Genomic DNA, 13,339 nt, shown 5'->3' with positions numbered 1-13,339 from the left:
CGGTCCATTATTAATCAATTATATATAGATATTACGTTTACGCTGTTGAATGTTAAAGTATTATTATGATAACTTAATGTAATGTTTATATGGCATTGTTTTAAAACCTAGACATTGGACGGTATATTCTAATATTTCTTGTTATATTAATGTTCAATTTATTCCTATATTATTTTGCAGCTTATTATCTGTTATTTTTGTTACAATTACAAAATTTGTGTCACAATACAACTGTCTCTCCGTTGTAACTGGAGATAATGTCTGTTATAGACGTGTAAATAAATAAATAAATAAATAAATAAATAAATAAATAAATAAATAAATAAATAAATACATTACTCTATGAGTAATAATTAGGAAGGGAGGTGTTGAATATCGAACGGGGAGGGGGAATACCTAGAAGGGAGCATGGTCTATTATCGGGTAAGTTGAACATTTTATTTCTTACACCACCAGTCCTGGAACTTCATGGAAAAGATTATAATTTCGAAAGCACATCAAGAGAAAATAGTAAAACAACTCTTACATCATTCAAAATGTCATTACTCGTTTCTAGTTAAAAATTGTGTACGCGAATTGACGTTAAATATACCAATTTGAATGTACTCTCAACAGTTGCAATTAAAAATGAACATAATAATCTAAAAGTGCTCAAGCGCAATTAACTTCAAGAATGAAATAAGATGGAGTTCACTTTTAACATGGAGAAAGCGTCGATGTGGCAAGCAAGGCTTTCGTTTGTTCGTTAGATGCGTGGCGCGGACACAGTTCTTGAAGAGCTTTTATCTCTCAAGTGTCTTGTGCTCACTGCACACTGCTGTCTTTGATGCTCTTAATGATCTTATCGTAACTGAATCAGAACTGAACAGAGGAAAAAGTGCTTGGTACTTGTCGCTTATAAGTTCACACTGCGGCTGGTGTTAATAGCAGTCATTTAGCTCAGCGACATAAGTTGAACTCCATTCTTAAAGAAGCCTTAGAAGCAGAAAACAAAATGCAGACAATCTGGAAGTAATAATGTACTTAAAATCCTTGTAAAGTTCCTAAGCAAATATTTGACGTTTTAAAGCTTTGCGTGCACCTATTGAAAATAAATGTATTCAATTTCCCTTATACACGTAGCACAATTTTTTTCATATCTTTTAAAAGTCAGATTCGCATTTGCTTTTCAATTCAAATGTGACAATGTAATGTCCTTTCTTAATTTAGCTAGAATCCCGTCACCTACTCACACCTTTTCATCCTCTCTCTCTCTCTCTACTACATTTCTCCCAATATGTTTAAATTGTTCATAGGAACTTTAATATTTCCAATTTTAATAGTGTGTGGGATCTGGAGAAGCCTAGAGCAGGTCTTACGAGTTGACTCCCTATAAGCGACCTGCGCATCTGTGAGGATGGGATCCTACCTAAGATAAATTCTAATGTTGAAGACGGCACAAACACTCAGCCCCCAAGCAGAGGAATTAACCATTTAGGTCAAAATCCCCAACCCGGCCGGGAATCAAACCGCGGACCCCTTGCACCAAAGGCCAGCATGCTAACTACGCAGAGACCTAAAATTGCCTGTGTTCGTTACGCTTTGGACCGAGTACACATTTCATCATATTTTGAACAACTTCAATAAATAAAACGCAGGCATCTCTCAATTGCGTTACACAAGATATTGTATAATAAAGTCCTACTCCAAAATGTACTGTATTCCGATTAAGGAACACAATTCATTACTACGGCCCGGATTTTTAAAAATGCATATTTTGAACGTTAGTGCATATACAGGTATATTGTTCTCTGATGTGTGATCAATTATCTAAGATTTCTGAATGAAATGAAAAATCTAACGGTCTCTCTATATATGTTGCACATCCCTCAGCAACACGAAAGTACTTCTTTGATCAAGGGAAACGTTTTCAGTGTCGCAGACGGATAGTAACCCTTTTTACAACCGCTATTTCCTTCTTTCACGGTATGCACTAGCCGGCGTATTGGTAGGTGTGCTAGGTACCAACTGATGAGCCCACCCTAGCACACGAGGGCGAAACGCTGGCAACCAAGAATGAGTTAGCTGGAAAATTTATAATGTCCAATAACGGACTATTTATATTGGTATTATAGATTTGCTCATTCAGGACAAATATTTCAAATTCCCTATGGGAATAACATCTATATCATCTGATGGCCAAGCAGGCATCAATTTCTGATAATGAGACAAAGTCTCTCAGTGCATTGGCACTGCTGGTGGCTCCAGTTAGCCTACGCAGTGGCCTTCACGGTATGCACTAGCCAGCGTATTGGTAGGTGTGCTAGGTACCAACTGATGAGCCCACCCTAGCACACGAGGGCGAAACGCTGGCAACCAAGAATGAGTTAGCTGGAAAATGTATAATGTCCAATAACGGACCATTTATATTGGTATTATTCAATCCATAAGCAACTACATAAGTGGAATCAGGCAGTCTTTGCCAGAAGCAGTCAGTGCCAGAGTACAAGCATCGCCCAATTACGTCCGTCGACGTAGAACGATCATTTTCAGCGTTTGAATTAATTCTGTCCGACAACAGAAAGTCACTGACCCCTGAAAACATTGAAAGAATCTTAATAACATAGTGCCATGCATAATTTTGCAAGGAATGAAACACGTTTATCAATTTAACACTGAATCAAAATTAAATAATGGGTTTGGTAAGTGTATTTTGTTTTATTTTTACTGCATATTTTCATGCATATTTTCAACATTTTAAGTGCATATGTGCATGCATATTTTTTGAGTTTTTAGTGCATATGAATCGGGGTCCTATTCATTACAGAAAGAACAAATACTCAAAATCCACACGTAAGATTCCCATACATCGTACTGTCAAATACAACAAATCGTTCCTCTACACAGCATCACTTATTTTTAACACTTTCGAACTTGAATAATTTACAAATATTGTTAACACCACGTCTCTCTAAAAGACTTAAAGACCTGCTGCCTAGGCTAACACAACAGCTCATTAGTAATTACGTACATTAACTCAGTATTCGAAGTGTTTTCAAGTTACGATATTACTTAGTGAAGACCGCGTTTCGCTACAACTTGAAGTTGTGTACAAAACCGGTAAAGGTTTTAAAAATTCGTGTAGTTTCTTCTTCTTGAAAATAGGTTCCTTACTTCTTTCTAAATGTTAAAAATCTAACTACCTCCTCCTCGTCCGTCATCAACATAGTTCTTTATTGCAAACAAGTTAACTTACTTGAATCTCCGTAATAATTTTAACACTTGAAATTAACCAGCTGTTTTGTTTTTCTGGTGGTTTAACGTCTCACTAAGACAGTTTTTCGGCGACGATAGGATAGGAAAGGGTTAGGACTGGGAAGGAAGTGGTCTTTGCCGTAAGTAAGGTACGACCCTAATATCTGCCAGGTGGGAAAAGGGAAAACAATGGAAAAGCGTACTTAAGGCTACAGATGGCGAGGCTCGAACCCACCGTCTCCCGAGTGCGAGGTCCAGCTACACGGCCCGTACTACGCAGCCAATTCATCCAGCATAAATTACTTTATACACATATTAAACTTCAATATTTGAACATCTAGGGACGATAGAAGAGACTGAAATAAACGGTTTTTTGGCAAACAACATGTGTCTGACCAGAGAAAAAAGAATTATTCAGTGACAAATTCGGAAACTGCACTGTAAGAGAAAAATTTATGACTCTCATTCATTAAATCCATCAGTATTAAATATGCTGTTAAACATACCATGACATCAGAATGTGACGTCTGAGCTGTGATAACACGCAATACGTTCGTTTAGAGCAGAGCAAGAGTGTAATGTATGAGACTCTACTTGAACCCGAGGAAGAGCTTGTCGCTCGGGGGCTTGCGGTTGCGTACTCTCTATAGCAGTCTTTGAACGGTAGGTGGTTGCAGAATATGTACTAAAGCTGGAGGGCGTACGCTTGAACAGTTTTTGTCGAAGTTCACAATTAAATTGATGTAAAATAGTTTTATTCTTAACCAAACTATCTCAGAATATACTTCAACTATTTATTTCCTACCTGTGGATTTTAAGAAAAAATCTTGTCCATTATCCCTAGATGTTTCAATATGGAACTTTGATACACCTTGTATACAGACTACGCACATTTGCCCAGTACAAAATATACTCTTGTATGTCTATATTTAGATTTATGATATCTGTACACATCCTGAGATCTCATTTATTCGGACCTCCCTAATTTAAAAAAACTTTATTACCACTATATCTGTATATGATAAAAAAATTATGTTTCCTGATACGCTTTACTTTGTCCATTGTGGCAAGCCGTAATTGGGGGAAGTCGTTGATTCTTGCAATAAATATATATTATTAAGCTGAAAACATTTAGTCATTAAAATTATATTTTAGGCAGGCTGAAAAACAAAAGGCATTATCAAAACTTAAGGTGGACTACTTAATTTCTCGTGAACAATGTTAAATAAGCGTTTATCTGTATTTGGAACAGCTACTTTGTTACTGATCTCAATTTTGTGCAGATAGAGTGAAACTGTACTAAAATAACTTATTCTCCAGCTACATTACAGCTTACTACTATGCACTTTTCAAGTTTTCTGGTATAAGTGTATATCTCGTTTCAGTCAAGTTATTTCTAAATTGAGTGGATGAAAACCATAACGGTATAAGTGACATTTTTAAAGAAATGAGTTAAGTGCAGGTTTTAACTCCGGCAGGATGTATCCTTTCACCAGCAAAGAGATACAAGTGATACGGCAATATTCTGCGCTCTAGTGATGGGTGGTATAACTACAAATAGCATGCTTTATATGGGTGTTAAGATGGTTAAATGCCATTTTCTCTGAATGACCAAAATGCTACTTATACCGTTATGGTATTCATCCATTCAATTGAGAGAAAGCCCTCTCAGTCTAACAGGATATGATCGAACTGGTAACAGTTCTAACATCGTGGCTGAAGAAGTTCCACAGAAGATATAATTTTGTTTGTTTTCTATTTTCCCACCCAAGATTTCTTTGCAGAATCTTCCTGAATTTGGCGCTGAAGTCTTTGTCCATATCTCCAGGAATTTCATCATGGTCAGTTTATATCTGCCGGCTTATTGTCTGTTTCGAGAGACGTAAGTGGTCTGTTACTCTCTGTCGACGAACGAGAAATATCGAAGCAAAGAAGGAAAAAGTGATAAGCACTTAAATAGGCACTTATCGCAATATAGGTAATAACTGTCAAAATAGGCATTTATAGGTACTAACATATGGATTATTCCTTGTGAACTAAAAGAAAAAAGAAAAAAGGAAATTGGGTTACTTAAAAATTACGAACATTTTAGCTGAAAAGCTTCAAAATCAACATTATGTAAATGGTATTTTCCTAAAATAGCCCTCACAGGAAAATTGTTTAAATTTATCATATTTTTCGCGGACCGCGTATCAGTTATTTATTCATTATTATTATTATTATTATTATTATTATTATTATTATTATTATTGTTATTATTTATGTGTCGTATGGCTTTTAGTGCCAAGAGTGTTGGAGGACATATTCGGCTCGATTGGTGCAGGTCTTTCTATTTGACACCTTGGGCGACCTGCGCACCTGGATGGGGGATGGGTGGTTTCCCATTTTCACACCAGGCAAATGCTGGGGCTGTACTTTAATTAAAGCCACAGCCAACTCCCTGTACCAAGGCCTTTCCTATCCCTTCGTCGCCGTAAGACGTAAGACTTAACTATACCGGGCGAGTTGGCCGTGCGGTTAGGAGCGCGCAGCTGTGAGCTCGCATCCGGGAGATAGTGGGTTCGAACCCCACTGTCGGCAGCCCTGAAGATGGTTTTCCGTGGTTTCCCATTTTCACACCAGGCAAATGCTGGGGCTGTACCATTCCTATCCCATCGGCGCCATAAAACCTATCTGTGTCGGTGCGACGTAAAGCCACTAGCAAAAAAAAAGAAAGCAGGGGCTACATCTAATTTGGAAATTACTTATGACAAAACGTCAACTAGCTACGCTAAAAACATCATAAAGAAGCACGTAATCCATCAATGGAACAACATTTGGACTTCTTCCACTAGAGGCCAAGTCACTAGAGAAATATTCTTTCCTGAGGTTTTCAACCGCCTGCAAAGTAACGTGTTGGTGTCAAGCTTTGAAATAACTCAGTTTTTGACTGGTCATGGCAAATTTGGTTATTGTTTTCATCGATTTGGAATCAATCGTCCTAATGGCTACATGTGTGTCTGTGGATCCTCACAAACAGTGGACCACCTACTGTTTGAATGTGCTGCATTTGAAAGAAGAAGGCATGACTTGAACTCTCATTTAAATTATTGCAACACTGCATTATCAAAACCTCTATATCATTTGTTTAAGAAGCCATGCTGTTACAAATATGTTATTAACTTCATCCACTTCATTTTCCGCCGATTAGATACATGAATTCATTTTCAATGTAAAATTGAATATGTATTTTAACTATAACCCGATTATACTATGTTCCAGACTGCTTTGGATATTCAATAATAATAATAATAATAATAATAATAATAATAATAATAATAATAATAATAATAATAATAATAATAATAAATAATAATAATAATAATAATAATAATAATAATAATAATAATAATAATAATAATAATAATAATAATAATAATAATAATGTGTGCTACACCCGCTAAACCTGCTCGACATTATTAATATATTCCATAACACTTTACGCTCTCCATTCCTATCTCTGTATTTCCATTTGTCTCAGATTCTGCATTCGTACGAAAAAAATAGTTGCCATGACTTATGCCCCAACCCTCGGTGTAATATATTCCTGTATTAAGTTAGTACATATTTAAGATTTTAATTTAAGTCTCTCTTTTACTTCATTACTTCATTGTACAAGTATTCAATGTTGATCCTATATAAAGGGGATCGTTAGCCTTAAGAGATCGTAACTACTGAGACCTAGAGGTCACAATGGGTGTGACATTAAATGTCCCTCCTTATGCTGGGCTCTTCTCTATCGTCTGTGTTGAGCAACATGCATCGGAACACCTGGTAAGACGCACTACGGCTGTATGAATATCCAACAAATAAAGAGGTAAAGAGGGGTACTAAGTTAGGAGGCAAAGTATGTATGATCGGCCAGCTCTTTTTAGCACTATTATCTAGAGGGCTTTTCACACGAAATAGTAAATATTTTGGGAGGAAGCAGTGTGGAGTATTACGAGTACAAAATGTCATATAAACATGTGTCCAATGTACAGTGTGTGTGGTATTACAGCTGTTTGTAAGATACATGTAAGAACAAGCTTAAAGATTATTAAAAGCTCATATGTGAATTATGTTTGTATTTCAGCGGTGGCCAATCCAATACAAAAACCCCTCTTAGTGGGCGTAAAAAGTAGTAACAAATCAATTTAATAATATATTTTAAAGCCCTACTTATCAAAACATTCTGTGTTTCGTATATGTGGCCACTCTTATAGCTTTGTACTGGAAGGCTATTTGAAGTTAAACATTTTCAAATTGTTTTATTATTGTTATTATTATTAACAAATGCATCGCAAATCAGAAATATTCCGGTGCTAACGGGCATTTACAGTAGTGTGATAATAAAGTTAAAACATAATTACCCCCTGTGGGTGGGGGTGATATAATAACACTCACGGTATCCCCTGCCTGTCTTAAGAGGCGACTAAATGGAACCCCAGGGCCTCTTAACTTGGGAGCGTGGGTTGGTGACCATGGATCCCTCAGCTGAGTCCTGGCATTGCATCCACTTACTTGTGCCAGCCTCCTCACATTAATGTGTCCTATCCGACCTTTCTTGGTCAACTCTTGTTCTTTTCCGATCCCAACGGTATTAGAGCACTCGTGGCCTAGGGAGTTTTTCATGTTCACGCTCTTCGTGGCCCTAGTCTTTCTTTGGCCGATACCATAATTTTTCGAAGTGTCGGATCCCTCCCTTTTTTTCCTCTCTGATTAGTGTTATATAGAGGATCGTTGCCTAGTTGTACTTCTTCTTAATACAATAATCACCACCACGAAAACATAATTACTCACCAAGAACAACAACAAAAGTACAACAAGCAATTCCATGGAAAGAAAATATTACACGAAATACTACTAGTTTAATATTCTAAATCCAACATCATCATATACAATTTCACACACAACTTAAGTACTACACTACGGCTCTCAATACTATAGGTTGATCTTACTACTAACAGTGAAGTTAAAACATAATTACCCAACAACAACAACAACAACAACAACAACAGTACAACAAGCAATTCAATGAAAATAAAATATTACAAGAAATACTACTAGTGTAACATTCTAAATCCAGCAATATCATTCAAATTCACACACAACTTAAGTATTTCCAGTGCTTAACACTTCGGCACTATTCGCCAGGAAATATTCTGCAGTGTCCTCTTCCCTGTCAGTTTCCAGCGCAGAGAAATGGTCCTGCGATACTGTTGTAGAACAAATATTTTGTGGACCCGGAAAAGTTGAAAAATAATTCAAAGTTTTTAAGTGAATGTGGAGAAATAAATAGGTGGAGGTAAGAATTGATACATGCTATTTAGTGACGGAATTGTGCCTAAGGTAACCTAGAAAATATAACATGTTGAAGTCAAGAGCTGCTACGTACGTATATTATAGTTACAGCATATAAATAATGTACTGTCTTATTCTATTTAAATTACGTTTTGATAATATAATATTCATTTGATATGTCGGACATGGTATATACGGACAGGATGATTACTGCGGTGACCCTCACTTTGGGGGATCGCGTTTTAGGGGTATTCGATGGACCTCTATAGCATGTCCGGGAAGTCTCGTTTCTCTTGTTTTTTTTTAAGTTCCATTTCTCACCATAAAGTTTCTAAAAATCGTTTCAGACCATTCTTTCTCTATTCAATTCCTAAACCATTTAAGTGTTAAATTTGGTTAATGATATTTTCCGGACACTTCTTTACTTGTGCTTTCTTTGCGTTTTCTAATTATGCTATAGGATATTAACTTTTGTACACTGCATGTATAAAAAATAAGAAAAGATTACCCATCAAAAATACCCTCCTCCCGGATCTATGGTTGCCGAGATTATGGGAGACGAGTGTTATCTTAATTTTATGGCAAAATGATTATTGCCATAACAGTTTCATTGACATCTGTCTCGTCAAACACAAACAGTTTCCTTAAAAGTGACATTCTTACCTTATAATGAATGAATCTGATTCCTGCTGCTGTAGTTTTCGGGTTGTGAGACTCCAGCGAAAAATCAATGTGATGCTTTTCATGTAACGCGAAAAGTGATTATAGCTCAAAAAATTACAAATACGGAACAGGCTTATACAGAGTGGTTGGTAGCACCGTGAACCGGGTATATGAACGTTAGAGGGTTGGTCATACTGATAAATAATTTGAAAGAAATAATTCGATATCTCGCATCGTTGTCATTTTATCATCTACTTAAGTCAGCCAATCAGATCGCTTCGTGGGCGCATTCAAATGATGGGCCTTGTGCGGTGGTGTTGCAAAATCTGTACGTAGCCTAAGAACGGCCATCCCAAGAAATCAACATCAAACACAAACAGACCATTGGTTTCAGCCAGTGTCACCGTAGCGTACTTTGTTTGGTGCGATCCTGTCAGCTAGGAGGTCCGTATTCAAACCCCTTCCCTGGCGAAGTTTCATTCTTCGACTGATGCTCTCATGCCGGTCATAAACCAAAAGCCTATGTCATGTCTATAAATTACTTTTATTATTTGTTTGAAGGGATCAACTACTCCCAAGACAATCTGGGTTGCCACATGGAAATACTTTAGTGGGAAACTAAATAATTTCAAACTAAACTGTCCCCACTACTGTTCATCACTGTTATGGACAATATAATGAAGAACGTCAAGGAAAAGTTAGGTGAACTGAATGCAGTGGCCTTTGCTGGTGTTACCATGATCTGGGGTGAAACAGGAGAGGAAGTATAGACAAGACTCAACGTAGAGAAATCCCAGTTCCAGGAATATAACCTCAACATCAGCGAGACCAAGACAGTGGTGATGGCAATCAAGAGAGAAGGGCGTCCAGCAAGTGTAAAACTAGGATACCACCAGGAAGTGTAATCTCCAGTGATAATTTGGTCAGAAAGGAAATTACAAACAGAGTGCAAAAGGGGTCAGAATTCTACCAACAAGTAAGAACACTTTTATGGGATGACATGATTCCAAAACAGCCCAAACTGATGATGTTCAACAGCTATTTCACGCCAATATTTATCTATGGTATTGAAGCGTACACCCTCACAAATAGATATTCCTCAAGACTGCAAGCATCAGAGATGAAATTTCTTAGATCCACCATCCAGAAGACCAAAATGGACAAGTTAAGAAATGAAGAGGTGAGGAAAGAAGCCGGAATAAAGACATCCCTATTAGACCGAATCGGCACATCCAAACTACGGTGGTACGGGCATGTGATGAGGATGGAGCCTACAAGAACAGCCAGAATAAATTTGGAAATACAGGTGGAGGGGAAAAAGACCTGCAGGAATACCTAAAACCCGTTAGATGGACATGATCAAGGTGGATCTAGTTACCGGAGGATGGACAGTAGATAATGTTCTCCACGACAAGTTGTATACGGACAGGAAGAAGCGGAAGAGGCTCTTTAACAGTATCCGGGAAACTGGAACTGTACAATGATTATGATGATGATGATGAATAGGAGTGGAAATGGTATGTTCATTCGTCACCAGATGGCTCCCCGAACGCGGTACAGTGCTAGCGCTCGAAGCGGAAGCTGACGGAACCATCAGAATCAGTCTGAGAGGGTCACATAACATGTTTCCGCACATATAAAGGTATGGCATTGACACAAGCCTAGAATGAAACACCTGGTGATGAGGAAGTTCTCTGCGATACGTAAAGAATTTCACCTTATTTTCTTGACACGGCATAAGCCCAAAAGCCTACATGAAAAAATGAAAACCTACAACCCGTTTTCCAGTCAATGACCGGGTCAGGGATGGGATGAATGAAGCCTCAACTTGCGGCGAGGATAGGAATTGTGCCGGTTGCCCAGGCCTGTCGCACTCCTCTGGGGCAATGATTAATGACTGACAGATGAAATGAAATGATAGTGGAGAGTGTTGCTGGGATGAAATATGACAGGAAAAACCGGAGTACCCAGAGAAAAACCTGTCCCGCCTCCGATTTGTCCAGCACAAATATCACATGGAGTGTCCGGGATTTGAAGCACGGTATCCAGCGGAGAGAAGCCGGCGCGCTGCCACCTGAGCCACAGAGGCTTTTATAAAAGCCTATATCATGTATATAAATTAATTTTATTATTTGTTTGAAACGATCAACTACTCCCCAGACAATCTGGGCTGCCGCATGGAAATACTTTAATGGGAAACTAAATAATTTCAAACTAAAAGGTAAAATTATACACATAACAATATTTCAAAATCTACAAAAAGATTCATGAACTATCGGCCAACGTAAGAATTAAGAAAGTATAAAATATTACTTCAAATTGGTAATACAAATCCTGAAACTGAAAGATGTGAAAGAGAAAATTACCAAAATGACCGAGACTGTAGATGTATGTGTGTACACTATCTTCCAGAATAGCTCTCAACCAAACTTCGTACAAATAATAATAACTATCTCGAAAAGATGCTAGAGGGGTAAGACACCCCTAGCAATCCTAGGGGAGGGAATGGCATACAAGAATAATCGAAAGCGACCAATATGGCGTCGAATTCATACTATCCGCGGCCGCTGAGATGTCTGTAGGCATGGTGAGAATTGGTGATTAAAAATGTAAAAACTGTTCAAGATTAGTTTAATTAAATAGAAACAAAACAATCTATAAATAAAACTTGAAATTAAACACATAGTTTAACACTTAAGCTACAAAATATTTCTTAAAATATCAATCAACATCACAATAACAAGTCTACAAAAATTATTTTAATTCACACATAATTAACAGGTAAAAAAATACCTAAAAATAAACAACCAATAAAGTGCCCGAGCAGCGCCGGGTAACATAGCTAGTTAACGAATTAAAATAAATAGATTGCCATTATGATCATATAACTGTTTATAAACTGTCGATCATTATATTTACCTAGATAAACTTGTTTTTTTTTAAGTCAGATAAAATAAACATTTTTCAGCACCTCCTTCTCCTGTTTATGTACGATCGGTGGAACACCCTGGAACAATTTAGACCTTGTGCAAGGAAATACCAGATAGCCTTTCTGCTACCACATCCTAGACATATAGTAGTAAAAACCCATCCTTAATCGCCGGCATTCAAACCTTGGACATCTAATTTGGGAATCGAATGATTAGAACTCGAATCCCACTTCCCCTCAGATAAAACCAGATATAAATATATGGTTAATTTTAAAGTACAAATTTCTTTTAATTCTTTTTTAAGTTAATTAATAATGGTTTGCTTTTAAACTTAATTCATAATATAATGTATGTTTTAATTTTACTCTATTTAGTATCTGTACGAGCAAAGTCCTAATTTAAATCTATTTTTAATTTAGTATTTAATTAAGTGTTCTTAAAACTGTGTCTTATTATATGAAGACGCTACTTAAAGGGGCTTTTCAGCTCTGTGGCATGTATATCATCAATCAATTTAAAAATATAAAATAAAGCATGAGATAAATCGATTAAAGAATAATAGTAAGAATGCAACTTTTTAATGGAAGTCATTCTCTTCTTTCGAAGACATCGAGGCCATTAGATTCATGCCGGGAGCGAGGGGGAACTACGAGTATTTCTAAAATGCCTGTCACAACGATGAGACGCTTTGGTGTACAGAATGAAACCATCATTAACTGTAGCATCCGCACATTGATGAGTAACATGATCCAGTGCAGCCGCTGACTTGTGGCAGTGACTCATTACGTTATGACCTGCCCGGAGTACATTTTACATACAACATTCAAGAAACGAGTAAATAATTACTCTTAAAATATATTTGCCTAGACTAGCCCCCAGCTGTTGTTTGCTCCCGGCAGGTCAACCCTCGGGCGATCGATGGAACAATATGATGCCACAGATGTACACTTCGTATTGGTTACGAGCTCATGTAGGACAAACCACACAGCCACATGGAAAATAATTATATTGTGTAGAGCCAAGCTTTGGAAATCACAGTGTATTTAAATGTACAATAGATAAATCATGACCTGAGAGACAGCTCGCTGTACAGTTCAATAAATCCTCAAGGGGTTCACAGCTAATGAGACATATTCAAGGGATATACATGTCTTTCTGTTCTCAGATTCACAAGTTCGGTCTCGACTAAG

The 13,339-nt window shown here is 37.2% G+C and overlaps 1 protein-coding gene across 1 annotated transcript in view; it reads right to left on the bottom strand.

Annotated features, from left to right (window-relative positions):
• LOC136867143 (growth arrest-specific protein 2) overlaps nt 1-13,339 on the bottom strand; it is a 500,343-nt gene that overhangs the window by 51,779 nt on the left and 435,225 nt on the right. The gene's annotated exons all lie outside the window — the stretch shown is intronic.

The sequence above is a fragment of the Anabrus simplex genome, chromosome 3, assembly GCF_040414725.1.
Source record: "Anabrus simplex isolate iqAnaSimp1 chromosome 3, ASM4041472v1, whole genome shotgun sequence".
In the NCBI taxonomy this organism is placed as follows: Eukaryota; Metazoa; Arthropoda; class Insecta; order Orthoptera; family Tettigoniidae; genus Anabrus; species Anabrus simplex.
Note: the sequence above shows the minus strand (reverse complement) of the source record. Positions and strands in the feature narration are given on the sequence as shown.